We start from the raw sequence: 20496 nt of genomic DNA, 5'->3' as shown, positions 1-20496 counted from the left end.
GGACAGGAAGAACACACCCTTACTCTGTTTTCTTACACAACTGCCTAGCTGTTGCAAACGAAGTTAAGTGGCACTGCAGTTCACTACTACACAAGAATAACATTCCTTGGCAGTAGGTTATGGAGTTTTCACCCAGTCGCTACAGGTCTCAGACTTCAGGTGTCTGAGTATCATCATTTGATAGCTATTTCTCAACTTCTAACTGTAGATGCCAGCCTCCCCCGCCCATGGAATATGGAAAGAGTTTTTTATAGACTAATATCAATTCCAAATATCCATGAATATTTAGTGTCTTTTTTATCAGAACTATACTCTCTGGGTCAATTTTAAAATCCAGTTAAGATGTTTTTGAAACAAAAATTGATATGATTAACTTACTGAGGGTAACCCTTGACCCAACCCCCTGCAGAATGTGAATTACCTAATTTTATACTTATGTCTTATTTTCCTTTTAAGAAAAATTATGAGAAAAACTGTAAATACTGTTATTGAATGTTTTGCATGTATACTAAGTGGAAGTGGGGATAATGAAAGTTAAAAGATCATTTAAGAAAGATGGAAGAGCCAATGAAAATGTTTTGTTCAGGAAAGAAATGCAATAATTAATGTATTGAGAGAGGGGAGCAATGAAACAATGAAACTTGGCAATTGCTTAGGTATGAGTAGCAATACACAGGTTTGGAAATGACTACCTCAGCCAGCAGGGTTAAGGAGGTCATGGGACAATGATCTGAATTTATGTTGAGATTCAGGAAGCTCTGAATCTGGGAAAATGCTGACGTCATTCCGATGGACCCACCAAGGATCAGAAAATGGCTAGTATAAGGGGAGTATAGTTGGGATATTTAGCATAGTTGGAAAAATGAGTGTGGATGACTGTAGACAGACATATGCTGAAAAGAACAGAGAACTTAGGGCAGATATTAGGGCTGTCAGCACACACACCCTGGCCAGAGAAAGTTTGTGAAAGCAAATAATAACAAAACATCCGTCAATCCGTGTGCCGATGAAACAGACTGCTAATATCAGTTCTCTGGACTATGTGAAGATAACCACGCTAAGTACTGCCTCCTTTATAATTTTTCTATGAAGCTTAATATGCCTTCTGTTCACTCACACAGGGACAATAAAACGGACAGATGTAGATGAATTTGCCGTTTGAACACTAGGGGGCGATGTGGGATTTTCTGTAAAATACCTGTGCGGTTTAAAGAGCAGACCAAATCAGCATTTGGAAAGATTTTCAGATGGCTGAAATGCTCCCGATGAGAGGGATTAAAAGACTGACTTTCGATATCTGAGAAGCTATTTGAATAAAAAATTATCGAGATTTAATATTAAATCTTTCCATCCCCAGAATATCTATCCATAGATGTGGAACCTGAAATAGATTGTTCTAGTTATACATGACCGATAAATAAGTGATCAACACCACTCATCTCTTTGATTAAACATTGTAATGATTTTGCAGTTAGTGGAACAAGAAGAAATGTGGCTATGAGAAACAGGGAAGAGAAAAGTAACCACTGGGAGATGAAGTTTAGAGAGACGGAAAAAACCATAGGAGCATTGTACCGCTAGCAGCTAAATCCAACAGGTTTGCTGGGTATAGTGCAGATATAAAAGGTCAGTTTGCTGGGCGGTGGTGGCGCCTGCCTTTAATCCCAGCACTCAGGAGGCAGAGGCAGGCGGATCTCTGTGAGTTCGAGGTCAGCCTGGTCTACAAGAGCTAGTTCTGGGACGGGCACCAAAGCTACAGAGAAACCCTGTCTCGAAAAATCAAAAAAAAAAAAAAAAATCAGTTTTCATTATACATACAGCAGTCTTATCACACAATAGCTAAAAATTTAAAGAAAGAAAAGTTCTTAAACATTTACAAATAGAGGCACCTTAGCGATATACAACAAATAATCCAAAAGGAGGCAAAGAAGGGTAAATAGCAAAATTTGGAGGGAAAAAAAAGTGTGAGGAAATAATTATAACTATATTATAATATGGAAAATAAAAGAAGTATTTAAAAATAGTAGCAAAATGTAAAATTTAAATAGTCAGGAACATATACATAAAAAGAACAGCAAGATTCTAATACAAGAAATTATTTAGATTACAGAGGAATACATTTCAGAAGTCTGAAAAAGTAAAAATCTACACTATGGTCAGAAATAAATAAGATAATAGTGAAAATACCGAGTCTCAGCAGTATTATTCGAGTATCCAGAACAACACTAATTTCAAAATTAGTGGAACTTTTCTGTAAAATTTGGAAAAGATTAAAATTTAAGTGGAAAAGGGAAGTGTATAGGAGAGTAAAATAATATTGGAGAACTAGAAGCAAAGTACTTTGCCCTATGGCTATCAAATTATTTTGCCACAACTGACACTTAAAAAAACATAGATAATGAATGGAAATAATAGTGAAATAATAAAATAGACATTCATAGATGAACTTAATATACAAGAGAAATGCCCCTGCAGATCTAGAAGGGGGCAGTGTAGCATATTATAAATTATTCTAGAACAAGTGGCTTTCCTGATAAAGAATGATGCATTTAAACCCTTCTTCATGGGTATAAAACAAGATGAATTACATATTGATTAAATGCTTAAGTGTAAACTCAAAATGCTAAGTACCTTGGTAGATAATCTAGTAGATATTTGTGAGGTTGATTTTAAAGAATTTCTTATAAATAATACAAATATTCATATACTCCAAAGAATAGTAATTGTACTACATTTAGAAATGTAACAAAAATCTTTGCAAAAATGGTGTATATATAAATCATACAAATGAAGATCAGCAAGACAGACAGCCAAGAAAGGATTAGTATCCTGGAGACACAAAAAAGTCATGGGTAAATAATAACTAATCAGCCAAAAACTAATGTGGGCAGCGTACCATGTCTGGGACATACAGGTTGTCTGTGAATGTAAAAAGTATTCAGTCTCCTTATCAGACGTGAATATAAATCAAAATTATATTTTACCATGAAGTACAATTGTAGCTTAATTAACAAAATCAGACAACTACTGAACATTAGTTATAGTCCTGAATGTTGTTTATTGAAAACACTCCAAACTATTATCAGAATTATTTGGCTTCATCATTTCAGAAAGGATTTTGCCATATCATGTAAAGTTGATGTGGATGTCTGGATTTTCCCAAGGTCAGAGAAAATCTATATGTATAAATGAAACGTGTGTACTGTCAAGACATGTAGAGTATGGTTTGTATCCGTAAGAAACCTGTTGTGGCAAAAGTACCAAGTGGGCAATGAGCTCCAGCGATCGAGCAGAATGGAATGCTCAGTATGAGTGGGAATAAACTGTCTACAGTTGTTCATAGAAAAATGAATATGAATGGAAAATAGCATACTAGAAAACATAAACATAACTCCTCTTAGTTACATTAAAATGACAAGATTGCATGACATCATTCTATATATATGTATGCGCATATATATAGTAATGAAAATGTAACGTAAGTTGTAATGAAAGCGAACAAATGGCAAGTGTAAATGTCAGCGGTTCAGCTCTCTGGACATCAATGGAGTGTGGTGAAATCTAAGAACAGTACAGATTAAACCTTCTCAGCCGCCTTCTATCTCTTCAACTCTGGTTAAGGCAAGGCTGTTTGTTGTATTAATTCTCTAACTGCATTGAGCATTCGTCTAAATAGTCTTGTAAATTTCACTATTTGAATCTCTAAAGGGGCTGCTATGTGGTGTTGTGGCTGTGGTAAAAGCTGTGGAGCTCATCAGGAAATACCCAAGTTCACTTCCCACACTGAAATGGAGAAAGCAACTAAGTTTAAAGTAATTACATAAATGAATAGCATATGAACAATTTTATTGAAAAGAAGCAAAACAGTAGGCACAGGAGAAGATAAACAAAAGTAGGCTGAAACTCATCTCATCTAAGACAGCTTCAGCCTCCCCTCCCACATCCTGTACAACGTTTCTGCCTCATAGATCTAACAGTTGTGTAGTCCATAGGGAGAGATTATGTCATGAGAAGATTGCCTAAGGCAACAAGGAAGAAGAAGGCAGCTGAACAAGAGTCTCTATGAATCAACCATGCACTTCAGTCTTCTCTACTATGTGGCCCTTTCATTCTGGACCACAGGTAAGTCCCTGTTTTGAGCGAGTTGTATTCCAGTTTCAGCAGGTTCTCTGACATCTGTGACAATGGACTTGTTCTGGACTTATCTTCAGTTTCTGTTTCCTTTCTTCACAGGCTCCATGGGCACAGAGGTCATCCAGAATCCCAGATATCTGGTCAAAGGAAAAGAACAGAAAGCCAAAATGAATTGCACCCGTATAAAAGGGCATAGTTATGTTTATTGGTATTACAAGAAGCTGGGAGAGGAACTCAAGTTTCTGGCTTACTTTCAGAATGCCGACATCTTAGACAAAATAGACACGATTGGTAAAAACATTTCGGCCAAATGCCCCACAGATTTACCATGTACCATTGAGATCCAGTCCAGCCAGCTCACAGACTCAGCTGTGTACTTCTGTGCCAGCAGTCAATCCACAGTGCTGACTGCTGGCTTTTCTTAGAACACAAACTCAGTATGGACCCTGCTCAGGAAATAAGTGCCACACTAGCTTGTGGAGAGCTAACAGAGACACAGTGTGAAAGAATAGAAGCCAGAGTAGAATCTGTAGATAATGGATCTAGGTGAACTAAAAAAATCAAATAAACAGACAAAACAATAAAAAGGTGAAGGGACAGTAGTACAGGGAAGGGCAAGGAGAGGGTGGAGAGGCCCAGTTCCACTGTGGGCTGGATCTTAGGAAAGATTAGCCTTGGTTCATTGATTTTATTTCCTCTCCCCTACCTCTGATTGATGAATTTCTGTCAAACATAATTATACCTCCGGTAAGGCTGCATGCTGCAGAGTAAGAGACAAACACATCAGCTTGGCTTTTTCATGGACCCTGGTGATTTGGTCCAGACTCACGGGGATATGCAACTTCTTCTCAAAGCCACTCCTTTCCCATAGAAACTTGCCTGAGACTTTCAGCAGCTCTTGTCCTCTGAAATCTTAAACCACACACTTTTAAAAACAACATTATCTACAAATAAATAAATATCCTAAAACACACCCTTTGAAGTATGCAGTTCTACAAATTTTGATAATTTTTTTATATACAAGTAACCACTGTGCATTGAGATGAAGGATATTTCCAATTTGCATGAACTTCTCCAGCATTTCTTTGTTGAGATCTTTGATATTAATAATAAACCCTCAGTATTGATATGCCATTTTACTATGTAGGTATCCCACATATTTTATTAATTTTTCTGAATGTATTTTATTTTATTGATGCAGAATCCCGTTATTCAGCTTATTCTGACTTGATTCTCAATCTTCCTCTCTCAATTTCCTGAGTTCTCTAATTACAAACATCAGTTACCACACCCAGCTTCTAAACTTATCTTAATAAGCTTATTAATTATTCTATAATATTCACCAGAAACTTATTTATTAAATCATTTCTACAAATAATTGACATCAGATTAATTCTGTATAGTCTTTATACTTCTCTACTGATATCTCCCCCTCAGCATATTACATAAAATCCTCCAAGTTATGGAGTTGTGAATATGATCAAAATATGTTTAATGCTTGTATGGTACTAACAAAATAAAATCCATTACATCACATATGGATACACATGAACTAAATGCCTTCTACAATGGCTGTGACTTCAAGCAAACCTGTGCGAGCCAGTGACATCAGTTGTCTTTTACAGGAATCAACCTTTGTCGTTCTAGTTTAATATAGACAATGTTCTTTCTACCCTGTGAGGAAACTTGTAAAACTTATGCAAGGTGCTCACCAAGAAATATATTTTCTCATGAAAACAAGCTTCCATGTTAGGAATAAAGGGAGCCCAAATGGGGAAGTATGTGATGTGGTGCAAAGAATTTGGCATTACTGTGGGAATCATTCATGGTGCCTGAAGTCTTGTATCACAGAGAAGATGCTAGGCTATGGGTTCCAGAAGCACTAACTTCCACTTTCCCACTTGTTTTGCTGTGAACTTAACATGGTCTAAAAATAGTTTACTAATTTAATAATATGTAAAAAGTCAGAAGAATAATTACCGCTAAGGAGTGATGTCGTAAGATATCAGTTGAGAAGTGTAAAGACAACAACAACAATAATGATAAACCTGATGTCAGTTCTTTGCAGAAATAACTTTCTGTATATATTTCTCATAGTACATTGTCTGATAGCATATGGGGCAAAGATAACAGTAAACCCTTCTTCATGATGTACTCCTTTGAGTTATCTTTGAACTACAAAATGTTTACAATGAATAAAACAAAGATCTTTAATCCAGTAGAACTGTACACACTTCTCTCAAAAAGACTAATGTGCATATTACTTTACCATATTGCTAAGTTCTAAGGCAGAGTTGAAATTAGTAGCTATGGCAAAGAATTTTTAAAATACGATGTTCTGCTATATAATCCTGGCTGGCTAAGAACTCCCTAAGTAGACAAGGCTATCCTTGAACACATAGAGACTCTTCTACCTCTGTCTCCTGATGCCAGAATTGCAAGGAAGTATATATATCTTTCTGTGATTCTGATTATGATTATTTTTTGCTGATTACAGGATTTCTTAAGTTGACATTTCAATTTTTATTTTTGAGGGTATGCACTAACCTATGACAGTTCAACCATACTCCTGGGGAATCACATGCAAGTGAGGAGGAGGATGGTGATGATGGTGGCTCAGGTTAAAAAAAAAGTGTGTCTGTCAGTAAATATATCTTGTAGAAGGACTGATTGTGGAAAATTTCTTCATGTTCCCAACATCAGGATACAAGTTTGGTTGAATGCTTATTATATTTTAAATCTAAAAGTCAGTACGAAGAAATAGTTCTGGTTACCCTTGGACAATGTTGAGAATTATACATCTACACAGTGCATTTGGAAGATATTCAAGCTTCTCATTATTTCATATGCATGGATTTAAGTGTGAAGCATGCTTTTTCTTAAGGTAGAAATGTTTTACCCATAATTGCACATCAGGAATCAGCCTCGACAAAAATACCACTTGCCAGGATAGGGCATGAAGATTTGAAAATATTAGTAAAGAATACAAAGACTTGAAAATAATTAGACAGAAAAAAAATAGAATAGTATTGGGAGAGAGTCCCCGTGAATACTGAAATTGCCTGTGTTTAATTTCCAATTGCTTAAAATACTCCTAACTCTGAAGGTAGGAGTAAGAAAACAAACAAACAAAAAACAAAAAAACTGCATTAAGATGATATAATGAAAGGAACCGACCAATTGAAGGTCAAAGGCTACTTCCATGGTTAAACATTCTATTACTACAACAAAACAAGTCACACTTACACCCTAGACCAAAAGATTCTGTATGCAAGCCATTCTTTGGGTGGAATCCAAAATTATCTCCTTAACGAAACTGAAACCATAGTTGGATCCTAAGATTTTTTTTTTTTTTTTGAGGTAGAAGCATATCTACTTCTCTATTCCTGAAATACAAGGTCTGGATATTAGTCACACCTGTTGACAATAACCTTGAGAGAGCAGAACTCTGATCTAAATCTAGGTGGGACCTAGAAGGAATAGATGTAAGTTCCTACTCTCTAACCTTTGGTCAACATAGAAATAGGCTCACATTTTTGGGGCTCCACAATCACTGGCCTCTAAGGGCTACACAGGTAAAATTTAGAGAATTCATGGGTTTGAATAGAAAAATACTTCTTTATTTTCTCTCATGTCTTAACTGAAACACATCATTTCCATCCACAATAAAAATAGGGAGAGGTAGGGAGGGGAGCAGAGAAAAATGTAGAGCTCAATAAAAATAAAAACATAAAAAAATGGTGAATAAAAAATAACAGCTTTGGCTACATCTGTGACAGACTATAATGTAAATCACATTAATTTTTATTTGCATGCAGTTGAAGTCAATTTTGTTTTTTATATTGCACTACACAGAGCAAGCATCATTTGCCTTCATCACTGTTTTGAAATCATGATAGTTTTCAGATTAATCAGTATATATTTTATTCATTTGATTTGAAGTTATCTATACATTAATACGTCATAAAATTTTAAGTAATATTTTGATATCTGCACTTGAAAAGAGCTGGTTTCATTTGTAATATTATGAATCTCACTTCACACATTTAGATGCGATTCTCAAAATGGATTCTTGGGGTTTGCCAGACTTACAAAAATGAAGAGGCCCTCATAAGGGATGAGGCCCCCACCTCTGTGGTGTGATTGAAAGCCTAAAGCCAAGACGTAGACATTGCAAGTGACATAGTGCTTCTTTAGTGAGTGTTACTCATTCCCGTTCCTTCTCTCCTTTTCCCCCACCCACACATTCTACCCCTGACCTTTCCCTTGTAAAGTCATGGTGTCTCTAACTTCACCCTCTCATCCAGCAGGTGTCACCAACAGCTGCGAAACCATTGTGTTCCAACCAGAAGGTTTATATGAAACCATTATACCTTATATTACAGATGACCTTGGACGAAATACAAATTAGCATTTGTTCAGCAGATTAACAGCATTTGTTAAGCAGTGATTACCATTCCTTTGTTTACCTCAGACTCTTGAGAAGAACCTATTTTGTACAATAAATTTACACTTATACAAATTCTAATTCAAATTCAGTGCTGGGAAATACTTTAATTACCAGGTAAAATCCCATGTCAATAAATGTCTGATTCCTCTTGACATGGTATTAAATTCTTAATGCTTTTTTGATTAGAATACCAGATCTTAAAATTAATAATAAGAAACACAAATGTGTTATTTGTTATGGAGTAATAACTACTCTAATTCTGTATATTATTTTGACATGGATGCTCATTATTTCATATTACAGAAGATAACATTAAATCAGGGAGAGGTCAGTAATGTTACAAAGAATGCTTGGCTGACAAATGGCATTGCTGGGATTTGGGCCTCTTCTATCTCCCAGTGCTAGGCTCTAATCTATTGAGGGGAGCTTCTGCAGCTGCTAAGCTTCCAGAAATGGTCTCACTACATTACCATGTTAATTGCTTATGGCAAATACAGGCAACGGATAAAAAACAGCCTTAAAAAGAAAAACCAGAGCATTTGAAATGCCTGTTATGTGTGGGTTTCTTCATTTCAGCAGTATTTGTGGGAATGAGAGGAGTCGAATCTGAGAGGTGTATGTGATTACCTTCCCAACTCTAGCCATAGTTGCCACATGTGACATTCTGGATGCATCTTTTGACAGGAAATAATGGATACTGGCTTGTCCCATTGCTATTTTTACATTTAGAAAGAATATACACAGCTTCCAGAAACAGAAGGAAAAGTATGAGAGCCTGGATGTTTCTCAATCTTTTCTCACTATCAGAAAGAGTAGCTGTGACAATTGTTATGTACCAGTGATGGATTCTACACACAGTACAGTGGGGGATACCTGCCTTTTAATTTATGAGAGCCTTTATGATGGTGTTTCAGAGAGAGGTTTGTCATTGAAAGTGGCAATTTCATTGTTTGCCTCGTGATTTTCTGTCTTTTTTTAAATAATGACTTGCTCTTATTTACTTGGGAATGTCAACATTTTAACAGCTCTCAAATTCAATGGGATCAGTGCATGTCTTTCTATAGAGCTGGATCTGAGTTTACATTGATGGTTCATGAACTCTTGGTTCTTTTTTTTTTTTTTTAACAAAATACAACATCCCATGTTCTTGGATAGGTAGAATTAACATAATAAAAATGGCAATTTTATCAAAAGCAACATACAGATTCAATACAATGCCCATCAAAATCTCAACAGAATACTTTACAGACACCAACAGAACAATGTTCAACTCCATATAAAAAGACAAAAAACCCAGGACAGTCAAAACAATCCTGTACAATAAAGGGACTTCTGGAAGCATCACAATTCCCAACTACAAACTCTACTGAAAACAGCTTGGTTTTGACATAAAAACAGACAGGAGCACCAATGGAATCAAGTTGAAGATCCAGATATCTGTTCACACACCTACGAACACATGATTTTTGACAAAGAAGGAAAAAATATAAAATGTAAAAAAGAAAATATATTCAACAAATGGTGATGGCACAACTGCATATTGACATGTAGAAGAATGCAAGCTAGTACAGTCACTTGGGACATCAGTATGGTGATTTCTCAGAAAATTATGAAACAACCTACCTCAAGACCCAGTAATACCACTTTCGGGTATATCCAAAAGATGCTCAATCATACAAGGACAAATGCTCAACTATGTTCATAACAGCATTATTTTTTTTTATAGCCACAACTTGGAAACAACCTAAATGCCCCTCAACCGAAAATGGATAAGGAAAATGTGGTACATTTACACAATGGAGTAGTATACAGCAGAAAAAAATAATGCATCTTGAAATTTGCAGACAAATGGATGGATCTGGAAAACATCATATTAAGTGAGGTAACCCAGACCCAGAAAGACAAATATCATATTACTCACTTATAAGTGGATTTTAGACATAAAACAAAGAAAAATCAGCCTACAATTCACAATCCCAGAGAACATAAACAACAAAGAAGACCCTAAGAGAGACATACATGGATGTAATCTACATGGGAAGTAGAAAAAGGCAAGATCTCCTGAGCAAATTTGGAGCATGGAAATCAAAAGAAGGTAGAAGAGGAGTGGAAAGAAAGGAGGAAAAATGGAGAAAAACATATAGCTCAATACAAACATTTTTTTTTTTTTAAAAAAAATATGTCCTTTGAGAGAAGGTGAGTCTGAGTTCAATACATGCAAATTCCCTTCCTAGGCTTGCCAGATCTCTGCCTCACAACTTCTTTCAGTAGCATCATGCTCCCCTCTGAATAGTCTTCAGTCCTTGTCTCTTCTGCCCACAAAATCTGTGGATGCTACAGCCTTTCAGAGACTATTACTATTTATTACAGTTTGACAGGATTGACTCTGTGATATCAGCATAATTGGTATATAGTGCCATGTACTGGTAAGAGCAGGACCTAGAGAAAGGACTGAAAATGACTTTTACTCAATCATTGAAAAGGATGCCCAGAGAGGAGATGTGAGGAAAGCCTGCAGTGTCTCTCTCAAAGTGAAAGGACTCTTTTTTCATTCATGAAGTTGATCCACACCAAAAAAATGGCTTTGTACCTCCATTCTGGTAGCACTCCACAGTAGCACAGGCCAATCTCCTTTGTGCGTCACACTCTCTAGTCCTTCTCTCAAAACATATCCTCGTTTATTTCATTTCTTCTACTAGCTGTTATTCCCTGCTCTCCCTGCCTAATTCTCACTGAGAGATCACGAGAACAGTTCCACAAGATCCACTTTTATTCTTGAGATTTTACTCTGTCATGCTAGTTTTTCAAACACTGAGTGTTAGCAGAATAGAAACCAGATTTCTCCACAGTGCTAATAATCCAGTGAGTCCACAATTGTAATGGAATTTAACATGACTGAATAGCACTTGCCAGGGTGGTCAGGGTACATGCCCATTTCTTTCTGGTTAGATCAGAAGGAACTGAAAGACTTCTTTGAATTTTGCTAGATTAACCTGGTCTAGAACAGAATATGATGGACAAGAGGAATAATTTCCACAAAAGCCTGTCAAAGAAAGCAACATTTGAGGAGCAAGTATCAAAGAAGCTAGCATGCTATGCCCGATAGGATAAGTTTAAGAACATAAACTGAATATGGATATGTTTTCTTTTAATTGAGTTTCTGGTTCTGTGAATATGAGTGTGATTTCCCTGAACGTTTTGCTCAAAAGAGACAGGCCATCAACACAATCATTTTAGATTTTCTATCTATGTTATTGGTTCTGTGCAAAGACAAACATTTAAAATGAAACAGGATCTTGCCAACAATAGTAATTCTCACTTCAGATATAACATTCTCAAAGGTTTGTGGAACACTTGGTGAAAATATTAGTAGACTGGTATCTCAATGTGAAATGAAGATACAGTATAGCTAAAATATAATTTAGATTATACAGAAGTCAGTGTATAAAGGATCAAGCTATGGGTCCAGAAATTCCACAAAAAATAAATATAGACAGGGGAGAAAAAAATCATTGGAAAGAAAAACTATAGCTTTCTAATAATTTCAGATAATTAAAGTAATCCAAGAGCTGGGAGCAATCCTATTGTAAAATACAAATGCAGAGGAATAAGGACTAATGTTTGATATTTCTAGGAAAGTAAGAAGAAGCAGAAAGGTTCCAGAATTCACCAAAGGTATGTTCTGTAAGCAGGTGGAAGTGTATGTAGTGTTGTGTGCTGTATGTTAGTTGTATGTGGTATGTTAGTTGAAGTTTCTTTAGGGTATTTTCAGAAAGACACAGGCTATAGATCATGCACGAATACGTGCACACACACACATGCACACATACACACACACATGCTCAAACACTGTAAAGATCAATGGATGAACATGAATCACCATCCACAGGCTGACTGGACATAGGACTTGATGAGATGGGCATGCTGAAAAGTATGGGAAGAGGATGTGATTAGACACGTGATATCTTTCCTAACCAATCACTTTATGGGACTCTGGTATACATATTTCAGATATTTCAAAGTCGAACATATTTAAATCAGCAATACTTTTAGAAAAGTTAGTCAAAGAATATTAAAAACATTTACATGACCTCAGAAAAAAATGGTCAAAAAATTCCTCATTGAAAGTATGGGTTGTCTCTAACTTTATTGCCTGCTTTTGGAACCCTTTTCCTTTCTGAGTTACCTCCTCCAGTCTTAATAGGAGAAAAGGTGCTTAGTCTTACTGTAACTTGATATACCATAGCTAATGGATATACGTGGGAGGCCTCCCCTTTTCCTTCCTCCATCCACTTCTCCTTTCTCTTCAGAACTTGTAAAAGAGACATAAAAGAGTCATCCACATAGGTAGGCATAGTAGCACATGCCTGCTTTCCTAGTGCTTGGAAGATAAGTTCAAGAGTCAAGAGAACCAAGGTCATCCATCCTCACCTCCATACTGAGTGTGAGCTTGAGGCCAGTCTGAGCTACATGTGACACTATCTCATACAACCAAAATTGAAAAAGGGTGGTTCTCTGCACAAAAACTTCAGCGTTATTAGAAAACAGAGAGCATGGATGCAGGAAAAGAAACAAGAACTTTCAAAAAGCATGGTAACTATTTCTTAACTCAAATTAACTACATGTTTACTTTGTTAGCATTATCAAAGTTTATTGAATATATTCAATATCAATTTAGAAGGTGGAGGAACCTTTAACTGAATGAGTAAGGAAAAATTCATGGAAATGCATACGTCAGGCTGTTGACCTATTTGCCTAGAAAGAAGATAGGAAGAGGGGCAGAGAAAAAATCAAGACATAAAAGTCACAAAAAGATTGTACAACTTAAAATAAACATGTACTGGAAACTGGGGCAAGAAAAAGCGAGACTAACTAAAAACAAACCCTGGTAAATGGACAAGCTGAAAGACAGAAGAAAATAACCACAGGAATAAGTGTCTTCAAAGCAGTGGGTGGTAACAAAATTATAAAACAGAAGTGGTAATAGAGATCAGTTACATAAAGTTAAATAGGTGATAAATAGCCAAAGACAATGTCCATCTGTGAGAAAGAAACCAATGCACAAGTTTATGTAAAAGGATACATAGGAGCCAATTGAAAAACACTGAACATAAACTAAATAATGTATAAAATGAATATACACTGACAGGGAAGGATAACAATTAGCTAAAAAGGGTTATGAGACCAATTAAAATAATTTAGCAAAATAATGTGTCTCAGTACATATATGTACATATGAAAATAATCATGCTTACACACACACATACACACATATAAATACTATGGAAAGAGGGACTAAGACAGAGAATATCAGAGATTATCACCAGTGTGTGGACAGTGTGGTCATTGTCTGGTAGTCATAGATGCTTCGTGCTGTGACTTATTTTTAGCTGTCTAAAATATGTTTGTGTTGTTCATATTAGTAAAAAATAAATGTATTCATTGTAGAAATTTTTCTTCTATACTGTGAAATGTGTCATCAACATGTGTCTGTATCATGATGACTATGAATCTGAAGAGGGATGATGTCACAGGAAGGTTGCTAACAAGGTCTGATGCCTCCATTTGCTCTTTAGTGCGACCATGAACATGAGGCTTCTCTTTTGTGTAGCTCTTTGTCTCCTGGGAGCAGGTGGGTCCTGGTTTTAGGATTGCTCACAGTAGCTCTAATATTTGCTTCTTGGGCTGTTTCAGAAAACCTTCTACTTTCTCATCTTTTAGGATCTTTGGATGGACAAGTTATCCAGACTCCAAAACATCTATTCAGAAGGAAAGGACAAGAAGCAAAGATGAGCTGTATTCCTGAAAACGGACATACTTTTGTTTATTGGTACCAACAGAGGCAGAATAAAGAGTTGAAGTTTTTTTTTTTTTTTTTTAATGAATGCTTTTTTTTTTTTAAAGAATCGTAGATTTTATTTATTTATTATGTATACAACATTCTGCCTCCATGGATGCCTGCAGGCCAGAGGGCGCCAGATCTCATTACAGATGGTTGTGAGCCACCATGTGGTTGCTGGGAATTGAACTCAGGTCCTCCGGAAGAACAATCACTGCTCTTAACCGCTGAGCCATCTCTCCAGCCCTCAAGAGTTGAAGTTTTTGATTTATTTTCAACGTCAAGAAGTTCGTGAAAGAATAGATTTTGTCAAGGAGCGATTCATAGTCCCATAAACTCACCCTGCAGCCTGGAAATCCAGTCCTCTGAGGCAGGAGACTCAGCCCTGTACCTCTGTGCCAGCAGTCTGTCCTCAGCACTGAAATGTGCTTTCCCCTCAGTGCACAAACCCTCCATGGAGCCAGCTCAGGAAGCAGGTGCTGCTCTGGGTGGGAAGGAAGCAGCAGAAATTAACTGGAGCCAGTGCCAGTCACAGCAGGATTCCCAACCTGGCCGTTCTGAAAGACCATGGGGCCAGAACTGGAAAGAGTGATCTACATATGGTGCTCTTCTCCTCTTTTCTCAGCTTTGTCAATTTCTGTTTTTGTTTGCTTTCTATCTCTTTTCATGTGGTACTCATGTGAAAATAAGGGGGTCACCGAAGATCTGAAATCACTTTCAATATTACATTATTACCAATAAAGATCAACCTGGCTCTTTCATAGCCTGGGTGTAAAGATCTCAAAAGAAAAAAAATACATAACCAGTTATGTGATTATTGATAAATGAAGTAGATATTTTGTATATCTGCAGAATATGAGAGGACTCTTGAAACTCATTGTTGGTTCTAGTCTTAATGTAGAAGTTCAAAGCATTTCTTCCAAACCTTTTGTCTCCCTACAATGTTTCCCACCATTAAGCAGTGCCAAGTAGAGATTTCACAATCTCTTTCTCTCTCAAGACATCATCAGTTTTATTATAAAGTTGAAGAGGATGATTTCAGAAACATAAAGTCAGTACTTCAGTAGAAAAGAGCGAGTGCAAGAAAGAAGAGAAGGAGAAAGATGCTGATGGTACTGTGGTAGCTAGTGCCTAGGATCCAAGCTAGCAAGATATGAGAGGAATTCAAGTGCAAGCAAGTTATAGACTATAGTGTAAGTTTTTAATATCCTGATACAAAATCCTTGAGAGAGAGAACACTAAAATACCATCGTGTTATAGGTTAAGGATTTATTATTATCGAACAGTAACATGATATTGTAAATTTGATATTGCTTATTTTATAACTTCTTAAAATACAGATGTGCTATTATGACAACAAAGTAGATATAATTTTTTTTAAATGAGTGAAACTTTAACAAATTATATTTCCTTATTACAGAAATGCTCTTCCCAGAACATGAACTGCTTTGGTGGTAACATAAACCAATAACATAACAACTGAGTCTACCAAAGACTGACATCACAGGAAGGTTCGTGATGAAGCATACAAACACCACATTCTTTGCTGCCCCAGTGTGGCCATGGGTGCATGGCTCATCTGTGTAGCACTTGGCCTCCTTCAGGCAGGTGAGACCTGAGCTTATAGGATAAACTCTTGTTTACATTTCACCAGCAAGACCCAAATAATTTTCCTTGTCAGACCTGTTCCTGGCCTATGTTCATATTTTCTGTTTTATTTTCTTCTAGGCTTTGGTGATGCAGCCGTTAACCAGACTCCAAGACATCTGATCAAAATGAAGGGACAGAAAGCAACGATGAAGTGTAGCCCTGAAAAGGGACACACTGCTGTTTACTGGTACCAACAGAAGCAGGACAAAGAGTTAACGTTCCTGATTTACTTTCAGAATAAACAGCCTCTTGATCAAATAGACATGGTCAAGGAGCGATTCTTGGTCGAGTTTACCTCAGATTCAGACTGCAGCCTGGAAATCAAAAGTTCAGAGGCAGGAGACTCTGCCCTGTACCTCTGTGCCAGCAGTCAGTCCACAGCACTGAAATATGCATTCCCCTCAGTTCACAAACCCACCATGGAGCCAACTTAAGAAGCAGGTGATGTTCCGGGTTGGAAGGAAGTGAGAGAAATGAGCTGGAGCCAGTGTAACCACAGCAGACTTCATAAAGAATGAAGAACGTTTAGAAGCCACAGTTCAAAACCAGGGATGTCTGCTCTTCATGTGCTTCTCTCCTCACTTTGTCTGTTTTGCTGTTCTGACCCTGCACACCACACTTTTCCCTTCATGTGGTCTTCATGGGGAGGCTCGGGTGATTACCAAGAGATTACCGAGATCATAAGGTTGGCTGGCATCATTTTCCCACACTGATAAGTCTAGTTATTTCTGAGCCCATATTTAAAATTTTAAGAGAAAATGGATTTGTAATGAAAACAGTCATGGTTTTCTTACGGAGCACTGAACTCTGCCCACTCATAGAGTATCTTAAGATCAAATAATACAGTGTTACTGCTTGTATTTACCTTGAGCTCAACTTGAACAAAACACTTCATGCTTCTTTATGTTCATCTACTCTGCCCCTTCTAAATGAAAAAAAAAAATTCAAAATCTACTTTTTTTTTTCCAGAAAGGAAATAAACCACCCACAGATTTCTTCCAGGATTGAAACTCTTATACGTTACCTACATCATAGACGATTATAATAACTTTATAGTATTACATGTCCTGGCATATGAGTGCTGGAACCTCAAGAATATTCGCAATTGATGTATGTTTTAGTCCCATAATGAAGCACACAAGTCTTTCTCTCATATCTCTCCCACTGGCTTTATCTAATAACCAGAACAAGCCCCTTCTAGCAGTGATAGTAGTTTCACTCTATTCCACAATCCCCCTTGCTCTGCCTCAAGACATCATCAATTTTATGATAAAGATGCAGAGGGAGACTTAAGAAAAAATAGATAATGTCAATAGTTTAATAGGAAAAAATGATGGAAGATATTTTGGTACATTAATATATGTAGAGATGAGAGCAGGAGGAAACTGCTGTGGTGGTTTGAGCCTGTAATCACAATAATGGGGTGGCTGAGAGAGAGAATCACTATTGAATTAAGAAAATAGAAGGGAGACTTGGGAAGAAAAAGTGGTTCATTGGGAAGGGAAGGCAAGTGGAAACAGTGGCAAGAATATGATCAAAGTAATACATATATATACATACATAAAACATATATATATATACATACATGTAATGATTATGTATGTAATGAGATCGTGAAATAATAAAATACAAACATAGTGTAAGCATTATCTAGCTGTTGTATATTTCAATTCCGATATTCCTATAATTTCATGATTTCACTAACCGGGAATGCAGTGTTTATGTTAGTAAAATACACACAAACTGTTCTGCATGATTAGTCAATGAGTTATCTTTATGAAGGTGAGGAAAATCCTTTTCTTCTGATACTGAGAACGTCCTCAGTGGTAGCATGAGGCAGAAACACATTTGAGTCTGCAGAGGATCACGTCACAGGAAGGCTGTGGATGGAGCATGAAAACAGTGCATGTATCCTCTGCTTGCCCTGGTGGGGCCATGGGTGCAAGGCTGCTCTGCTGTGTAGCACTTTGTCTCCTTGGGACAGGTGAGTACTGAGGAAAAAAGGCCGTGTCTTCACACGCCAGATCACAGATGTGAATCTTTTACCTTGTCAGGGACCCCCTCAAGCTGTTCTCATTTTCTGTCTCCTCTTCTTCCAGGCTCTTTTGATGCCAAAGTAATACAGAATCCTAGACATCTGGTCAAAGAGAAAGGACAGAAAGCAAATATGGATTGTTTCCCCGAAAAAGGGCATACTGCCTTTTACTGGTATCATCAGAGCCAAAAAGAATTTAAACTTTTGATTAACTTCCGGAATGAAGAAATTATTGAACAAACAGACATGGTCAAGAAGCGATTCTCCGCTAAGTGTCCATCAGACTCACCCTGCAGCCTGGAAATCCAATCCTCTGAGGCAGGAGACTCAGGGTTGTACTTCTGTGCCAGCAGTCAGTACACAGCACTGCAATGTGCTTTCCCCTCAGTGCACAAACCCCATTGTGGACAGACCTCAGGAAGCAGGTGATGCCAGACTCTGGAAGAAAGTAGCTGTTGTAATATGAGCGGCAGGGCTGCGTCCCCAGCACCCAGCCGCCCGCATGGCGAGCTTATGCCCCGAAATAATTACACGGAAACTGTATTCTTTTAATCACTGCCTGGCCCATTAGTTCCAGCCTCTTATTGGCTAGCTCTTACATATTGATCTAACCCATTTCTAATATTCTGTGTAGTACCATGAGCTGGCTTACCAGGAAGGATCTTAACCTGCGTCTGTCTGGAGTGGGAGAATCATGGCGACTCCTCACTTGGCTTCTTTCTCCCAGCATTCTGTCTGTTTACTCCACCCACCTAAGGGCTGGCCTATAAATGGGCCAAGGCAATTTCTTTATTAAATGAAAGTAACTCCTCCATCAAGTAGCAGAAATTTACCAGACATGGCATCAGCCACAGCAGATTTTACACAAGATCGGAGGGTGTTTAGAGGAACAGGAGCAACAAGCTATGACATCTCTGAAATAGACCTCTAGGCCAGGTCTTAGATACCTGTCTTTCCTATCACAATCTCGCCTCCCTTTCTGGTCTCATGCTTATCTGACCCTACCTGCCATCACTCCCCTTTCACACCATGCCCATGGTTGGAACTAGATGGTCACTTAAGATCAGAACTACTTTTAGCCTCCTTCTATCCCATTAATTTTGCTTTGTATCATATTTTTTGAATTTGTATTTGAGGTTTAGCTTAAAAATATTTGTGTGTGTATATATGCATGTATGCACAAATACATACACGTACATATTTGAGTGCAGATGCCCATGAAACCCAGAAGACATGATCATATCTCCTAGAGCTTGAGCTATAGATATGGTCATCTGATATGAATGCTAGGTTCTAAATTCCTGGCCTCTCTTGGAGCCAGATGCCCTTAGCTGCTCAATATCTCTCTAGCTCCTGAATTTGGGTAAAAATCTCAAGAGAAAGAAACAAGTCTTGATGGTGCAGTCACTGTCTTCTTGAGGACATCTGTATGTACACAAGTCATGCAAATGTTAGTGTATTATGGGTGCAACTCCGGCACTCCATTTCTCTGCTAGCATCAAGTTAGCAAAGCCCTATTTCTGCAAGTTGTGCAGTCACCCTCTTCTAATGACCACAACAGTCTGCATCCTCTTATGGAAAAGAAAACAAGTTTCCCTCCGTCTTCTGCCAGCACTGAAAGCACTCATATAGAGCATTTATACATGGTTATCATGTGCCTTAATAATTGTATTATTGTATTGTATTTCCAGAATCATGATTATTGATACTTGGAGGGGACTTTTTTATTTTATTTTGTTTTATTTATTGACATGGCACCAGAGAGTGCCATTTTAGAATATATCAGAGTCCCCCTTTAGCCTCCTATCTCCTCATGAAGTTATCTTGTTGTCTAGATCAAGGTAGTTTTGCAGTGCCTCTATATTAAGATATAGCAACCTTTTGCCCTTTTCAAAGATATCATTTGTTTTATCATAAAATGAAGATGACAACTTAAGAAGCAATAAATCAAGTTTTTAATAGAAAAAGGCACAAATTAAAGAAAAAGCATGAAGTGTGGTATCCACTGACTGTAATACCTGCAGTGGGCATGTGGAGGACAAAGCATCACAATTTAGTCTGGAATGGCAGAGGAGTGGAAGAAAACAAACAGTATTTCTAAAGATGACATTGCTAGCAGTATAGTGCTTTATTTTGACAGTGGGCAAACCTGCATAGGACCAAATAAAACCCACTGAATGAGGGAACAGTTGTGGGGCTTGGACAGTCTGTAGGGGTATTGACAGTGCAATCAGAATTTACCTATAGTGCTTGAACTGGCATCTAGAAGCACATTCTTTTTCGTGGGATACCTTACTCAGCCTAGATATAGGGGAGAGGTCCTTGGTCTTCCCTCAAAGTGAAGTGTCAGACTTTGTTGACTCCCCATGGGAAGCCTTACTTTTTCTG

At 37.4% G+C, this 20496-nt stretch overlaps 1 gene segment (V, D, J or C); it reads left to right on the top strand.

Moving 5' to 3' along the window:
- The window catches only part of LOC130872023 (T-cell receptor beta-1 chain C region-like), a 448908-nt gene that overhangs the window by 8673 nt on the left and 419739 nt on the right, over positions 1-20496 (top strand).

Source organism: Chionomys nivalis, chromosome 1 (assembly GCF_950005125.1).
Source record: "Chionomys nivalis chromosome 1, mChiNiv1.1, whole genome shotgun sequence".
Classification (NCBI taxonomy): Eukaryota; Metazoa; Chordata; class Mammalia; order Rodentia; family Cricetidae; genus Chionomys; species Chionomys nivalis.
This window is presented reverse-complemented; position numbering and strand designations above follow the sequence as displayed.